The sequence below is a fragment of the Miscanthus floridulus genome, chromosome 16, assembly GCF_019320115.1.
Source record: "Miscanthus floridulus cultivar M001 chromosome 16, ASM1932011v1, whole genome shotgun sequence".
In the NCBI taxonomy this organism is placed as follows: Eukaryota; Viridiplantae; Streptophyta; class Magnoliopsida; order Poales; family Poaceae; genus Miscanthus; species Miscanthus floridulus.
Window position 1 is genome coordinate 72,064,421 of NC_089595.1, and position 13,946 is coordinate 72,078,366.

Below are 13,946 nucleotides of genomic sequence, written 5' to 3' on the forward strand. Positions count from 1 at the left end.
ATCGACACCAGAGTAAAAACAGCGGAAGTCTTACGATAACATAGTTTACAAACTAGTTGTTTCAAACCTTACAAACTAAGTTCGATAATTATTACAAACCATAGTAGTAGTGGAGTGGCATCATTAACATATACATAACACACAAAATAAACATCCTGCCCAAGGATCACACATTTACTTCTCATCGTCAGAACAAACGATAGTCATGCAGCATGATCCAAAACAGATCTGCTCATGAGGCTCACCTGCAACAAGGGTCAACGAACCCTGAGTACAAAAGTATTCAACAAGACTTAACCGAAATAATACTGAGAAGACTCAGGGATGCAGGCTCAGGGATTCAAGGTATGGCTTTAGCAATAATCAAAGTTCTTTTGCATAAAAGCTCTTTTAACAAAATTCTTTATATAGAAAACTTTATAAGAATTATATACAAAGCTGACATGATCCGTGCTGAGATCATGAAACTTTATATCCAACACCTTCATAAGCCTTATTCGAGTTCCAGTTATTAGTACTACGATGATGAACAGTGAGTTGAATCTCCATAACCGAGGAGCAACGACGATTCAAACCGATTAAGCCCAGCTGGGAATTCCAGACCACACGAGATATGTAGGTCCTCGACTTACATATATCAACCTACCCTCAGATCCTCTAAACAAGAATGGGTCCACGCCACCTGAGAATACAGTACTCCATCAATCCAGCCCATTGCCACGTGGATACACGCTATTCCCACCATCTCTCCACTCCCAGTGCGCGAGTAGCCCTTCTCGTAATAGAATTGCCAAGTTCAGGCTTACCGGAGTATGTGGTTAGTACTACAAATTCTCACCTCATGCAATTCAACAACGGACGTGCCTTAATCGACACAGGCGGAAAGAACCCACTCACAAGACCTCCATGTCTTGTGGCTCACACTCACCGAGTCCGCCCGGTCTAGATTTATTACTCCACATTCCCATACCACATGCTAACATAATTAACCAATGTTCCATTTAAAACTTGCACGTGATAGGTAGACACCCGACTTTCATCGTTCTACGCATAGCTAAGCAAAACTAGGCCTATACAAGTTTAAAATTGGTAATATGGTAAATATGGAATAACATGGGTGGTAATGCACCAATTAGGCTATTACTTAACTCCTAATCACTTAATGCAGTAACGAAAAGCAAAAGCAAAATTAATTTATAAAACACAAGGTAGGGTTGTATGCATCCGGGGCTTGCCTTCGTTGACGGAAAAATCCAGCTCCTGCGATGTTTCACAAGTATTTGATCCGACCTCAACAGACAGATTAACCTCCTCAACAACTTGATTAACTACCACGTGTTCACCTTCGTTCACTACACGTAATAACAATGACATATTTAACATGATGCGGAATACAAAACATGATGCTCGATGATGGATGCCAATTAACAATTAATTAAACATATTCATAAAACTTATTTCAATTGCCAAGGATCATTACCAACTAATGACACAAAGTCATCACTCAATCAAAAATTCAATCCAAACCTAAATCATTAGAGGTTAATATTTGCTTTTATGGATTAATTATTTAATTCAAAATTATGAAATAAATCAACTTGTTCCAATTGAGCTCAAAATTTTTGTAAAGGTTCACCACATGATAACTAACTGGAAAAGCAATTTTCATAATTTTTGGATAATTAATTAAGCCTAGAAAAATCATGAAAACTCATTTATTAATTAAATGAGCAATTTTTTATCACATTCAAAAATTATTGAAAAGTATCATTTTATATTTTTCCTAAATAATATACATCACAGAGAGGTCACACAAAAATTTTCATAATTTTTGGAGCTGTAAATAAATCTACACAAAAATAATAAATTACAACACTATTCAATCATATCTGAAAAAGGAAAATTTCATTTTCAAACCACCTGCTCACACAAACAACTCGGAAAAGAACCTGGAGCTCACCCCAAACAACTCGGAAAAGAACTTGGAGCTCACACAAATAACTCGGAAAAGAACCTGGAGCTCACACAAACAACTCAGAAAAGAACCTGGAGCTCACCCCAAACAACTCGAAAAAGAACCTAGAGCTCACCCCAAACAACTCGGAAAAGAACCTAGAGCTCACCCCAAACAACTCAGAAAAGAACCTGGAGCTCACCCCAAACAACTTGGAAAAGAACCTGTAGCTCACCCCAAACAACTCAGAAAAGAACCTGGAGCTCACACAAACAACTCGAAAAAGAACCTGGAGCTCACCCCAAACAACTCAGAAAAGAACCTGGAGCTCACCCCAAACAACTCGGAAAAGAACCTAGAGCTCACCCCAAACACACTGGAGCATAAAGCTAGATCGGAAGAGCAACGGATGAGTGGTTCGACGTGCACAGGATGCACTAGTAGCTCACCCCGAACTCGATGGAGCAAAGAACGAGGCCGGAGAAGCAACGGTGAAGCAGGTCGACGATCCGAGCAACCACGGCGGAGCAAAACGTCGACGGTGGCGGTGCTCCAGCGACTGCGGTGGACAAAACTATCAAGCAACAAGGTATTAAGAACCACGGCATCAAGGTGAAGCTGGAGGTACACTGAGCAAGAGCAATGGCTCACCGGAGAGCGCTGGCCATGACGGCGCAAGCACGACGGTGAGGTTGCCGGCCGCGAGGAAGGAAGGCGTGCACAGCGGGTTCCTAGTGGAATCAGGCACCAAGACTCAGTTGGCTAGGTGTGCAAGGAGTAGACGGAGCTAGAACAAGCTTTACCAAAATGGTGGAGGCACTGCGGCGACGGCAAACGTATGACAGAGCAGCGGCAATGGCGACTGGAAAACAGAGGAGAGTGGTAAAAAATGGCGACGGTGAAGTCCTTATAGAGTGGCTCAGAAGCAAGGAGAAGCCACGCAGGAGCCTTTCCCATGCCAACGCGAAGCCAAGGGCGGCCACTGTCGCGTCTGGAAGCAGAAGGAAGATCGTAGACGGTGAGTTGGCTTCCGCAGTTACTGTTCATCAAAATTACCAAAACTGCCATTCGATTTAAAAATCCAAATTACTCCCAAATTTATGTAACAACTCAAAAATCTCCAAAGATAAAAGTTGCTCCAAATTTAAAGTTCTACAACTTTGCTTTTATAACCACCCCCTAATTCGGTCTACATTTTGAAATGCAAATTTGAATTCAAAAACGAAACATTTAAAGAATCTCGCCTTTTCAAATTACTTCAAATTTTTCATAACAACTTTGAAAACTCCAAAAACAAACTTTGTATAACTTGCCAAGCTCTACACTTTTGCTTTTGGGCCCAACCCCAAAATATGCTTAGATTTTGAAATGGATTTTCAGGGTAGGATTTAAATGTTGAAAAGCGGGGTTTTCTCGAAAAATTCAAAACCCAAACAAACTTTGAACTTGAGTCAAACAATACAATTCAACACTCATTACACAAATGTAAACTTGTTTTAGTAAATGCATATCAAAGTTTTTCACCAAATGCCAAATGCTTTGCAATGCATATGATGACATGTTAGATTTTAATATTTAAACACCCGAGGTGTTACATAGACTGCAAGAACGCCAAGTCCAAATGAAGCTTTTAAAGGTCTTGCTCCTCGATCTTCTCATAAGCTTGCCAAAGAGTACCCCACTCTTATGAACTGTGACCTAACAATTTAGCTCACATAGGTGTATTCATTTTAGGTATCCTATAGGATGATACCTTCTCCCTTGGTGGACACTAGAATACATTAAGGCATAATAGCCAGCCTTCCATACAGAAGAGAGTACATTTTATGGAACATGGGTAATTTTTAAACAGTCTGTACTCCCTGTTACAACAGTAACTTATTTTTCTCATTTTCCAAATCAGGGATCTCCTATCAAAGGAAATGAGTTGCCATTACTTTGCAACTAAATGGGTCTCAACCCCATGTCCATGTTTGCAACAGAAATCGTTGTTCGTGCAAGCCCTTTTGTAAAGGGATCTGCTAGATTTTTCTCACTGCTAATATAATTCACAGCAATTACTCCAGAGTTTTTAGGTTTCTAATAGATTTAAGCCTATGCTTCACATGTCTTGAGGACTTTGAATTATCCTTAGTACTCATAACTTTGATCACTATCGTTTGGTTGTCACAATACATAAGGATTGCCGAAACTGGTTTCTCTACCAGTGGCAAGTCCATGAGTAGCTCTCTTAGCCACTCGGCCTCAATAGTAGCCATGTCAAGTGCTACAAGCTCAGCTTCCATGGTCGACCGCGTCAAAATGGTCTGTTTACATGACCTCCATGTAACTACAGCACCTGCTAGTGTAAACACATAGTGAAAGGTCCTAATATGGCTAGAGGGGGGTGAATAGCATATTTAAAAATCTACAAATCAACTAGAGCAATTTGATTAGTATGACAAATAGCGTAATGCAAACTTGCTCTAGCTCTACAAGGGTTGCAAGCCACCTATCCAACAATTCTAGTTGCAATGATTACTTAGGCACACAAACTTGCTATGTAATTACTCACTAAGATCTCTCAACCTTGCTACTCTAAAGAGCTCAACTAGATGATTATAAATAATAAAGCAAGCTCTCAAATCTAATTACACTAAAGAGCTTGTGTCAACTAGTTTGCAAGAATGTAAATGAGTGAGTAAGGTGATTATACCGACGTGTAGGGGATGAACCAATCACAAGATGAATATATAGCCAATCACCGGAAGAATGCCAAAGACAAGAGACAATCGATTTTCTCTCGAGGTTCACGTGTTTGCCAACACGCTACGTCCCCGTTGTGTCGACCAACACTTGGTGGTTTGGCGGCTAAGAGGTGTTTCACAAACCTCGTCCACATGATTGAACACCGCAAGAACTGACCCACAAGTGAGGTAACTCAATGACACGAGCAATTTACTAGAGTTACCTTTCGGCACTCCGCCAGGGAAGGTACAACTCCCCTTACAATCACCGAAGGCGGCCACGAATAATCACCAACTCGTGCCGATCCTCCACCACTGCTCCAACCATCTAGGTGGTGGCAACCACCAAGAGTAACAAGTGAAATCCATAGCGCAACACGAATACCAAGTGCCTCTAGATGCAATCACTCAAGCAATGCACTTGGATTCTCTCCCAATCTCACAAAGATGATGAATCAATGATGGAGATGAGTGGGAGGGATTTGGCTAAGCTCACAAGGATGCTATGTCAATGAAAATGTGCAAGAGTACCCCCTTGAGCCAGCCATGGGGCTATAAATAGAGCCCCAATCAAATAGAGCCGTTATACCCCTTCACTGGGCAAAACGCGCTCTGACCGGACGCTCCGGTCATACTGACCGGACACTGGCCCTCAGCGTCCGGTCGCCTGATGGACACCACGCGTCATCAGCTTCAAACGCTGTTCGTTAGATTTCAACGGCTACGAAGCTGATCGGATGCTCCGGTAAAACTGACCGGACGCTGAAGCCCCAGCGTCCGGTCATTTCTAGTAAGCTTCCTGAGGCATATTTTTTCGATCGGACGCGTCTGGTCCACCTTGACCGGACACAAACCAGCATCCGGTGCAATACCCTAGCCACTGTGCCATCTGACAGCTCGACCAGACGCAGCCTTTTAGCGTCCGGTCGCTGAGTGACCCAGTGTCCGGTCAGTAGACCAACGCTAGCATCATTTCGACCAACTCCATTTCAACTCTAACTTCTTCACCCTTGCTCAAATGTGCCAACCACCAAGAATTTTGCATCTGGTGCAATAGAAAATAGGCATTTCATTTTCCCAAAAGCGCCGAATCCCGCCGAGCTTGCCCACAACATGGTGGCCGATGAGTAATTCATATACACATCATAGAGTTGATCTGCCAAGATGGTGAGGATGCAGCCCAATGCGGTGTAATTCGCATTCTCAAACTGCATGGTCTGTTCCTCTATGATAGGAAACACGAGGTATATCACCCACCACAGCCCCAATGACATGAGCCAAAACTTGGCCCTTGTCTGCCATCTATGGAAGTTCTCACCTCCAAACCTCTCAGGTTTCATGGCATCAGATGCATTTGCCATTGCTAGATCATAGAAATAGGCACAATTAGGTTTTTGGAATGTTGGAAATATGTGCCTAAAATACATTCTAGATTTTATTTGGAGGAAAGACTCATAGATAAAAAATGATGCAAGCATATAAAACATGTAAACATACAATATACTAACTAGAATAGGATTGCACAAGGAAATTACTCAACGATCCCACGCAGAACATAGTCGAACATGTTGAAGTAGATGTTGCACATCACCAAGCGGTCATGTGTAGGCGCTGCCCAAAAACCTGATTGCCGCCCCGTGCAGGAGTCTCACGGTAGTGGTTTTAGAGATCCCGCTATCTTCAAGTCCGGTGCACGCCGAACTCAAAGGTCGATAAGGCGCAGCAGCGAGAAGCTCGGCACAACGAGTGGGGAGATGAGCATGTGAATTCGTACCCTTCAACCAGGACGTCTCCTAATTTTATAGACCTTCATAGTGCATCAATTCCCCTCATCAAGCAGTAGAAACTGCCCATTTGAATGACAGAAAATGCTGCAATTAAATAGTAGAAACTGACACACCTTATTACCGTTTAAAATGGCAGTTTCAATCACATTGAAGCGGCATTACGCTCAGCATAAAAAATAGAAACTGCACAAATAATAGCCTGTTGTACATATACATGTCGCGCTCATCGCAAGTCACAAGTCACGCGATTTTTCACGCGAAAAATGCACGCGAGTTACGCGTGCGTGTAGCAACAGTCTCCTTCTCTCTCAATTGCACCTATTTTGCATAGAGAGGAGACTCCTATATTTAAGCAAGGCAACCTCTCCTTGAATTAGCAATATGGGACTAAAGGTTGTGCATGCTTTGGAATTTTCTAGATTGGGCCAAACATGGGCCTAAATCCAACACTCTGGATGACGACACGGCTGACTAGGTGCACTCAGTGTACTATGGCAGATCATTTGAGTCAGGTTATATGCAGGAAACTCTGTAGTAGCACCACTATACTTAGCTAGCATCTCATGTGGCCTCACTATAACTGTCCTGTGAATAAGAAACATGATCCAGTGGGCATAGGGCAATTGTCAATAACCTCTGGACCCCTTAGCAATAGTATCCTCCATCTCTGATAGAAGGAGATCCCAAATATCAAACACTATCTGATGCATCAGACAGTTCAGTAGCCACAACTATATGCAAGTCAAGCCCTCATGATACCCCATTCTCGGAAGCAGTGTCCTCCTCAGAATGGCATCAAGCACTCTAGCAGTGGGAGTGAGATCACTGGGTGTCCTGCTAGACCCCTCGCTGAATGGCTCTATGAAGCAGTGGCGGACTAGATCTGTATGGAGCACCATCCCGCCATGAGGACGTCTAGGGGGCACTGTCTGTCCATAGTAAACCTCATGTAGCCGAACGGGCTACTCCTGAAGCCAGAGTATCTCTCTAACCTAGTGCTCGTCAGCCTGTAATCTCTACCACTAAATGCAAAGTGTATGAATATGTGTTGCGGGTCAATCCAGAGAGAAGCATAGAACTGACAGACCCAAGATGGAACATATAAGCCTATCCATCCAAGTAAATCTGCCAGCCCTGGCAGGTAAGAAAGGTAGGGGCGGATGTGCTCTCCAACTGCTGCAACAATAGACTCTATGTTGCACACCCTCTGAGATCTAAAAATAGCTCCACTGTTAAGATATGCATTGTAAAAGTCCTCCTGTAGTGGTGTGTAGAAGCCCTCTGATGCACGCTCATCTCACCTCGGTGGAAACCACTGCTCAAAATCCACAAATTCGAGCTGCTGCACCTGCTTGGTCGTGGCAGCCCTTAGATCTAGATGAGTCACTAGAGGCAGACCCTGTGGTCTGGGCGGTGGATGAGAACCCCTCCGCTGTGTATCTGCCCTTAGTGTGACTAGAGCACGAGTACGACCAGAGCGGTGAAGCTGTGGCTGAGGTGCCTGCTCTGTCTCCTTGGCCTGCTATCCCTCCTGAGTATGCTTTGTGGCCTATGGCTCCTGCTGTGACCCCCCCTAAGGCTGACTCTTATCCAAGACAACTTGCCATCCCGCAACCATGATAGTCCTAGTTGGACCACCATGACGGCGCTCAACCTGCTCTAGTGTGGCCCTCGTAGATGGAGAGAGATGATATGCGATCTGGATCCACTCCTAGCACCTCCTGCCTCCACACGCTCTACTGCTGCTCTAGCTGTGTCTGCATCTGGATACTTCCGCTTCTTTGTTGCAAGTTTCTTCATCGCCTTGCCTTTTAGATCTGTAGGCAGGCGAGGCGGGTGTCTTGGATCCTCAACACTTGGACCACCTCCAACATTCTTGACGCAAACCATCGGTTGGATCTAAAAAGAACAACTACCATTGATAAGAAACAACTATCAACTGTCACTTCCGAGGCTTGGCCTCGATCCGTACTCGCGAGCTTGGACCTAAGTTGACTGACAACTGCAAATAGGACCTCAACGGCACCGACTCACTGCACGATAGAATAGAGGATATACAGATAATCTTAATTATTCATCTAGAGATACAAAACTGTAAGAAAGCAAGCAATTAGGTACGAAATTGAATCGAGGGCTTGCTACCTGACGAACCGGTGATCCAAAGAGATGAGAAGCGACATGCGGGGAACCACCGAATCAGCTAGGGTTAGGGTTCTAGCTCAATGAAAATCGACGACCAAGATGATGTGGAGGAACTGACTTAGGGCACGAGCTTGGTGGCTAGGGCAGAGGCACGAGTGGTGCAGCACAGGAGTGGTGCTGTGGCTGTGGTGCTCGGCGATGGCTCAGGCAATGAAGGCACGGGGAGGCTGGTCACGGCGGCTTGGGCAGTGGAGGCATGGGGAGGCTAGCGTGACAGCTTGGGCAGAGGCGCGTGGCGTGGAGGCGTGTTGCGCGGAGGCGTGATGGGCGGCGATGCGGCTGTAGATGCGCGAGCAGCGGTGTGAGGACGCTGCAGCGGCGCGGGCAAGGATGGCGCGCGGGCGCGATGTAGCATGGGTGGTGCAGGGAGCGGCGGTGCAGCGGCCGGCGACGTAGGAGCGAGGCAGCGAGGTTGGCGCGGTTGCGGCCTTAGGTCAAATGGCACTGCGATTAAATAGTGGCCCCCAACATGATGGGAAAGGAAACAGAGAAAAGAGATTGAGTACCACATGTTTTCAACTGACCGAACGCTCCGGTGACAGCGACCGGATGCTGTCACCTAGTGTCCGACCGATTCTAGAGAGGTCCAAATCTCCTAGAATCGCAACCGGACGCGTCGAGTGAACCCCGACCGGACGCAGCCAGAGTCCGGTGCAAGCTGTCTCCTTTGTCTTCGATCGACCGGACGCTGAGCCACCATCTGATCGGACGCTGGGAGAACACTGTTTTAGCGTTCGGTCACTCCTTCGCAGCAGGTTCACCTCCTATGAACTGACTGGACGTTGGACATCAGAGTCTGGTGCAGCATCTGGTCACTCTTTTTCCAGCAAATCTTCAAAGTCCTTCGTGCTGTCTGTTCCCAATCAAGTCCCAACTCCAATAAGATCCAAATAAACACCAATTGGGACTGATGTGAGTGACCTCTTTCAAACCCTCATGTTTTTCAAAAATATTTTGTCTTAGGCTATAATTCTTTTTATGAAAATAGGCAATAAGAGGGCAATTGAAGATAAATGATAAAACAACATTCATGCATATACAATGCAATACTTGAAGATAAATCTAGTTGCTTGTCAAGTTTGATCCAAGGTTAAGCTTCTTCACATGATTTATGGCGGTTATCTTAACCATGTTAGACAAGACCTATATGCATTACCAAAAATTAAACATGTTGTATGTTACAATGCAATGCAAGGGACAACACAAGCTCATTTTTAGTGAAGTTACTAAAATCAAGAACATCTAGCTCATTCCGCAATCGACAAAAAGTCGCCTCATCTAGCGGTTTAGTGAAGATATCCGCCAATTGATCCTCGGTCCTTACACCTTCTAATGAAATATCATTTTTAGCAACATGATCTCTAATAAAGTGATGGCGGATATCTATGTGCTTGGTGTGAGAGTGTTGAACCGGATTATTTGCAAGTTTTACCGCACTTTCATTGTCGCACAAAAGAGGTACTTTTTCTAGGACTACAGCATAGTCTAGCAAAGTTTGTTTCATGTAAAGTATTTGTGCACAACAAGCACCCGTGACAATGTATTCCGCTTCGGCGGTGGACAAAGCCACACTATTTTGCTTCTTGGAGGACCAAGACACAAGTGATCTACCAAGCAAATGGCACCCTCCGGATGTGTTTTTTCTATCAACTTTGCAACTGATATAATCCGAATCGGAATAGCCAACTAACTCAAATATAGCTCCTTTGGGATACCAAAGGCCAATGTTTGGTGTGTGCTTAAGATACCTAAGGATTCTTTTTACGGCAATTAAATGAGTTTCCTTAGGATTAGCTTAAAATCTAGCACATATATACACACTAAACATGCTATTGGACCTAGATGCGGTTAAATATAGCAAGCTACCAATCATAGAGCGGTAGAGAGTTTAATCAACCGTGTTACCACCCTCATCTAGGTCGAGATGTCCATTAGTCGACATTGGTGTCTTGATTGGCTTACATTCATCCATCTTGAATCTCTTGAGAAGATCATTGGTATATTTCTCTTGAGAGATGAAAATCCCTTCTCTCATTTGTTTGACTTGAAAACCAAGAAAGAATGTAATCTCTCTAATCATTGACATCTCGAACTCTTTCAACATCAATTCACCAAACTCTTTGCAAGATTCTTCATTTGATGATCCAAAGATGATATCATCAACATACACTTGACAAATGAAGATATGTCCATCAAGCTTCTTGGTAAATAGTGTGGTGTCGACCTTCCTAATGGTGAAGCCTTTCTCAATGAGGAAGTCCCGAAGGCGCTCATACTAAGCTCTTGGGGCTTGCTTAAGCCCATATAATGCCTTGGACAACCTATAAACATGATTAAGATATCTAGGGTCTTCAAACCCGGGAGGTTGATCAACATAGACTAGTTCATTAATAAAGCCATTTAAAAATGCACTTTTCACATCTATTTGATATAGTTTCATTTCATGATGTGATGCATATGCAAGGAGGATATGAATGGCTTCTAGTCTTGCAACCGGTACAAAGGTCTCTCCAAAATCCAAATCTTCAACTTGAGAGAACCCCTTTGCAACTAGTCTTGCCTTGTTCCTCACAACAATGCCTTGATCATCTTGCTTGTTGCAAAACACCCACTTTGTTCCAATGACTCTTGCACCTTGTGGTCGCTCTTCAAGAGTCCAAACTTCATTACGGATGAAGTTGTTCAACTCTTCATGCATGGCATTTATCCAATCTGGATCTTGAAGAGCTTCTTCTACCTTGGTAGGCTCATAGCAAGAGACAAAAGAGTGATGAGCAATAAATGAAGCAAGTTTTTATGAGCGAGTTATTACACCCTTTGATGGACTCCCTATGATGAGATCTTGTGGATAATCTTATAGTAGAGGTGTATTTCTTCTATTGACCACTTGAGGAGGAGGTTGTGGAGCATCAACATCTTGTGCTTGTACCACCATTTGATCATGAGAGACATGGGTATCTTCATTTTCTACTCTTCCATCTTTATCATCATCTTGTGGCACACTTGATGAAGAATGTGGATCAATCACTTGTACATCATCTTCATCATCTTTAGGCTTGATGTCTCCAACCAAAATGTTCTTCATAGCCTCCCTCAATGGTTCATCACCTACATCATCAATATTCTCATATGCTCCTTGGGAGCCGTTAGATTCATCAAATTCCACATCATATGTTTCTTCAACCAAGCCGGTGGCATGATTAAATACTCTATATGCTTTGGACTTTGATGAGTAACCAACAAGAAAACCAATATCACAATATTTTTGAAACTTCCCTAGGTGTTGCCGCTTCTTGTAGATGTAGCATTTGCAACCAAACACCCTAAAGAAAGAGACGTCTGGCTTCTTTCCATTGAGCAACTCATAAGGTGTCTTGCCAAAAAACTTTTGAAGGAATAGGTAGTTGGATGCATAGCATGCGGTGTTGATAGCTTCCGCCCATAGAGCTTTGGGGGTGTTGTACTCATCTAGCATTATTCTTGTAAGAGTGATCAATGTCCGGTTCTTTCTCTCAACTACACCATTTTGTTGAGTATATGTTGCGGAGACCTCATGCTTGATCCCAACTTCATCACAATAGGCTTCTATGTTTGCGTTGTCAAATTCCTTTCCATTGTCACTTCTAATCTTCTTGAGCTTCACTTCAAACTCATTTTGTGCTCTCTTGGCAAACTTCTTGAAGCAAGATGCAACTTTGGATTTGTCATGAAGGAAGAATACCCATGTGTATCTTGAATAGTCATCAACAATCACAAGACAATAAAGATTTTTTCCCAAACTCTTGTATATTGTTGGTCCAAATAAATCCATGTGAAGGAGTTCTAGCACTCTTATGGTTGACATGAAAGCTTTGGTTGGATGAGTATTTGCAACTTGCTTGCCGGCTTGACATGCACTACAAAGCTTGTCCTTCTCAAACTTTACATCCTTCAACCCTCTCACCAAGTCATTCTTCATTAGCTTCTTGAGTGAGCTCATCCCAACATGAGCAAGTCTTCTATGCCATAGCCACCCAAGTGTTGTTTTGGTAAATAGGCAAGTCTTCAAATTTGCATCTTCGGAGGTGAAATCCACTAGATATAGGTTATTGTATCTAAATCCTTTGAATATCACTTGATCATCATCCTTCTTAGATACAACAACTTCCTTCTCGATAAACAAGCATTAGAAGCCAAGATCACATAATTGTCCAACGGATAGCAAGTTGAAGCTCAATAAAGCAACATATAGCACATTTGAGATAGAATGATCATTTGATATTGCCACTTTGCCCAATCCTTTAACCTTGCCCTTTGAATTATCTCCAAATATGATTCTTTCTTGTCCATATACTTCTTCATCTAGTGAGGTGAACATACGAGGATCACCGGTTATATATTGTGTGCAACCACTATCAATAACCCAATGACTTCCACCGGTCTTGTAGTTCACCTACACACAAGAGATCAAGCTTTAGGAACCCAAACTTGTTGAGGGCCCTTTACCTTCTCAACAAGTGACTTTGCAACCCAAATTTTCTTAGGCCTATTCTTGTTGGGAGGTCCTAAGAACATGACTTTCATCTTTCCACTAGAATCCTTTCTAAGCATGTAGTGAGCATTGAAGGCAACAAGTCTAGCATGCTTGGGCAAGGGTTGTGGTGGTAGAGTTTGGCACTCATGAGCAAAGTGGCCTTCTTGTCCATACTCAAAACACTTCTTTGGCTTTGGCTTTTGTTGTTGTTGAGCTTGAGCCTTCTTCTCTTTGTTTGCCATGTACCTAATGCCACTTCTATCCATCTTCATGATGGTGTTCATTAGTAGCTCACTTTGAAGATACTTGCCTCTAGTGAACTTGCTCAATCCAATCTTGAGATGCTCTTTCTCCAACTTGAGCTTCTTGTTCTCTTCCTTAAGAGCATCATTGTTTTTCTCTTCCTTGAGCTTCTTGTTTTCTTCTTTGAGCTTCTCATTCTCAAGCATCAACTCACCATCATGATCAAGAGTTTCTAGCATAATAGTGTTGTGACTTTTGATCTCTTCAAGATCTTTCTTGAGTTTTTCATTGTCATTCTTGAGCTTGACAAACTCATCATAATCATTAGCCTCAACCACTTGCTTGCCCTTGCTACTAGAACTTTGCTCAATGCTCTTAATGATCAAATCATCACATGATATAACTATATCAATCTTAACAATATTGTTAGTAGCATCATGTGGCTCATTGGATAAATATTCTTGAGCAATAACAAGATTATCATGATTAATCTTAAGAGCAGTATATTCATCTTTTAGCAT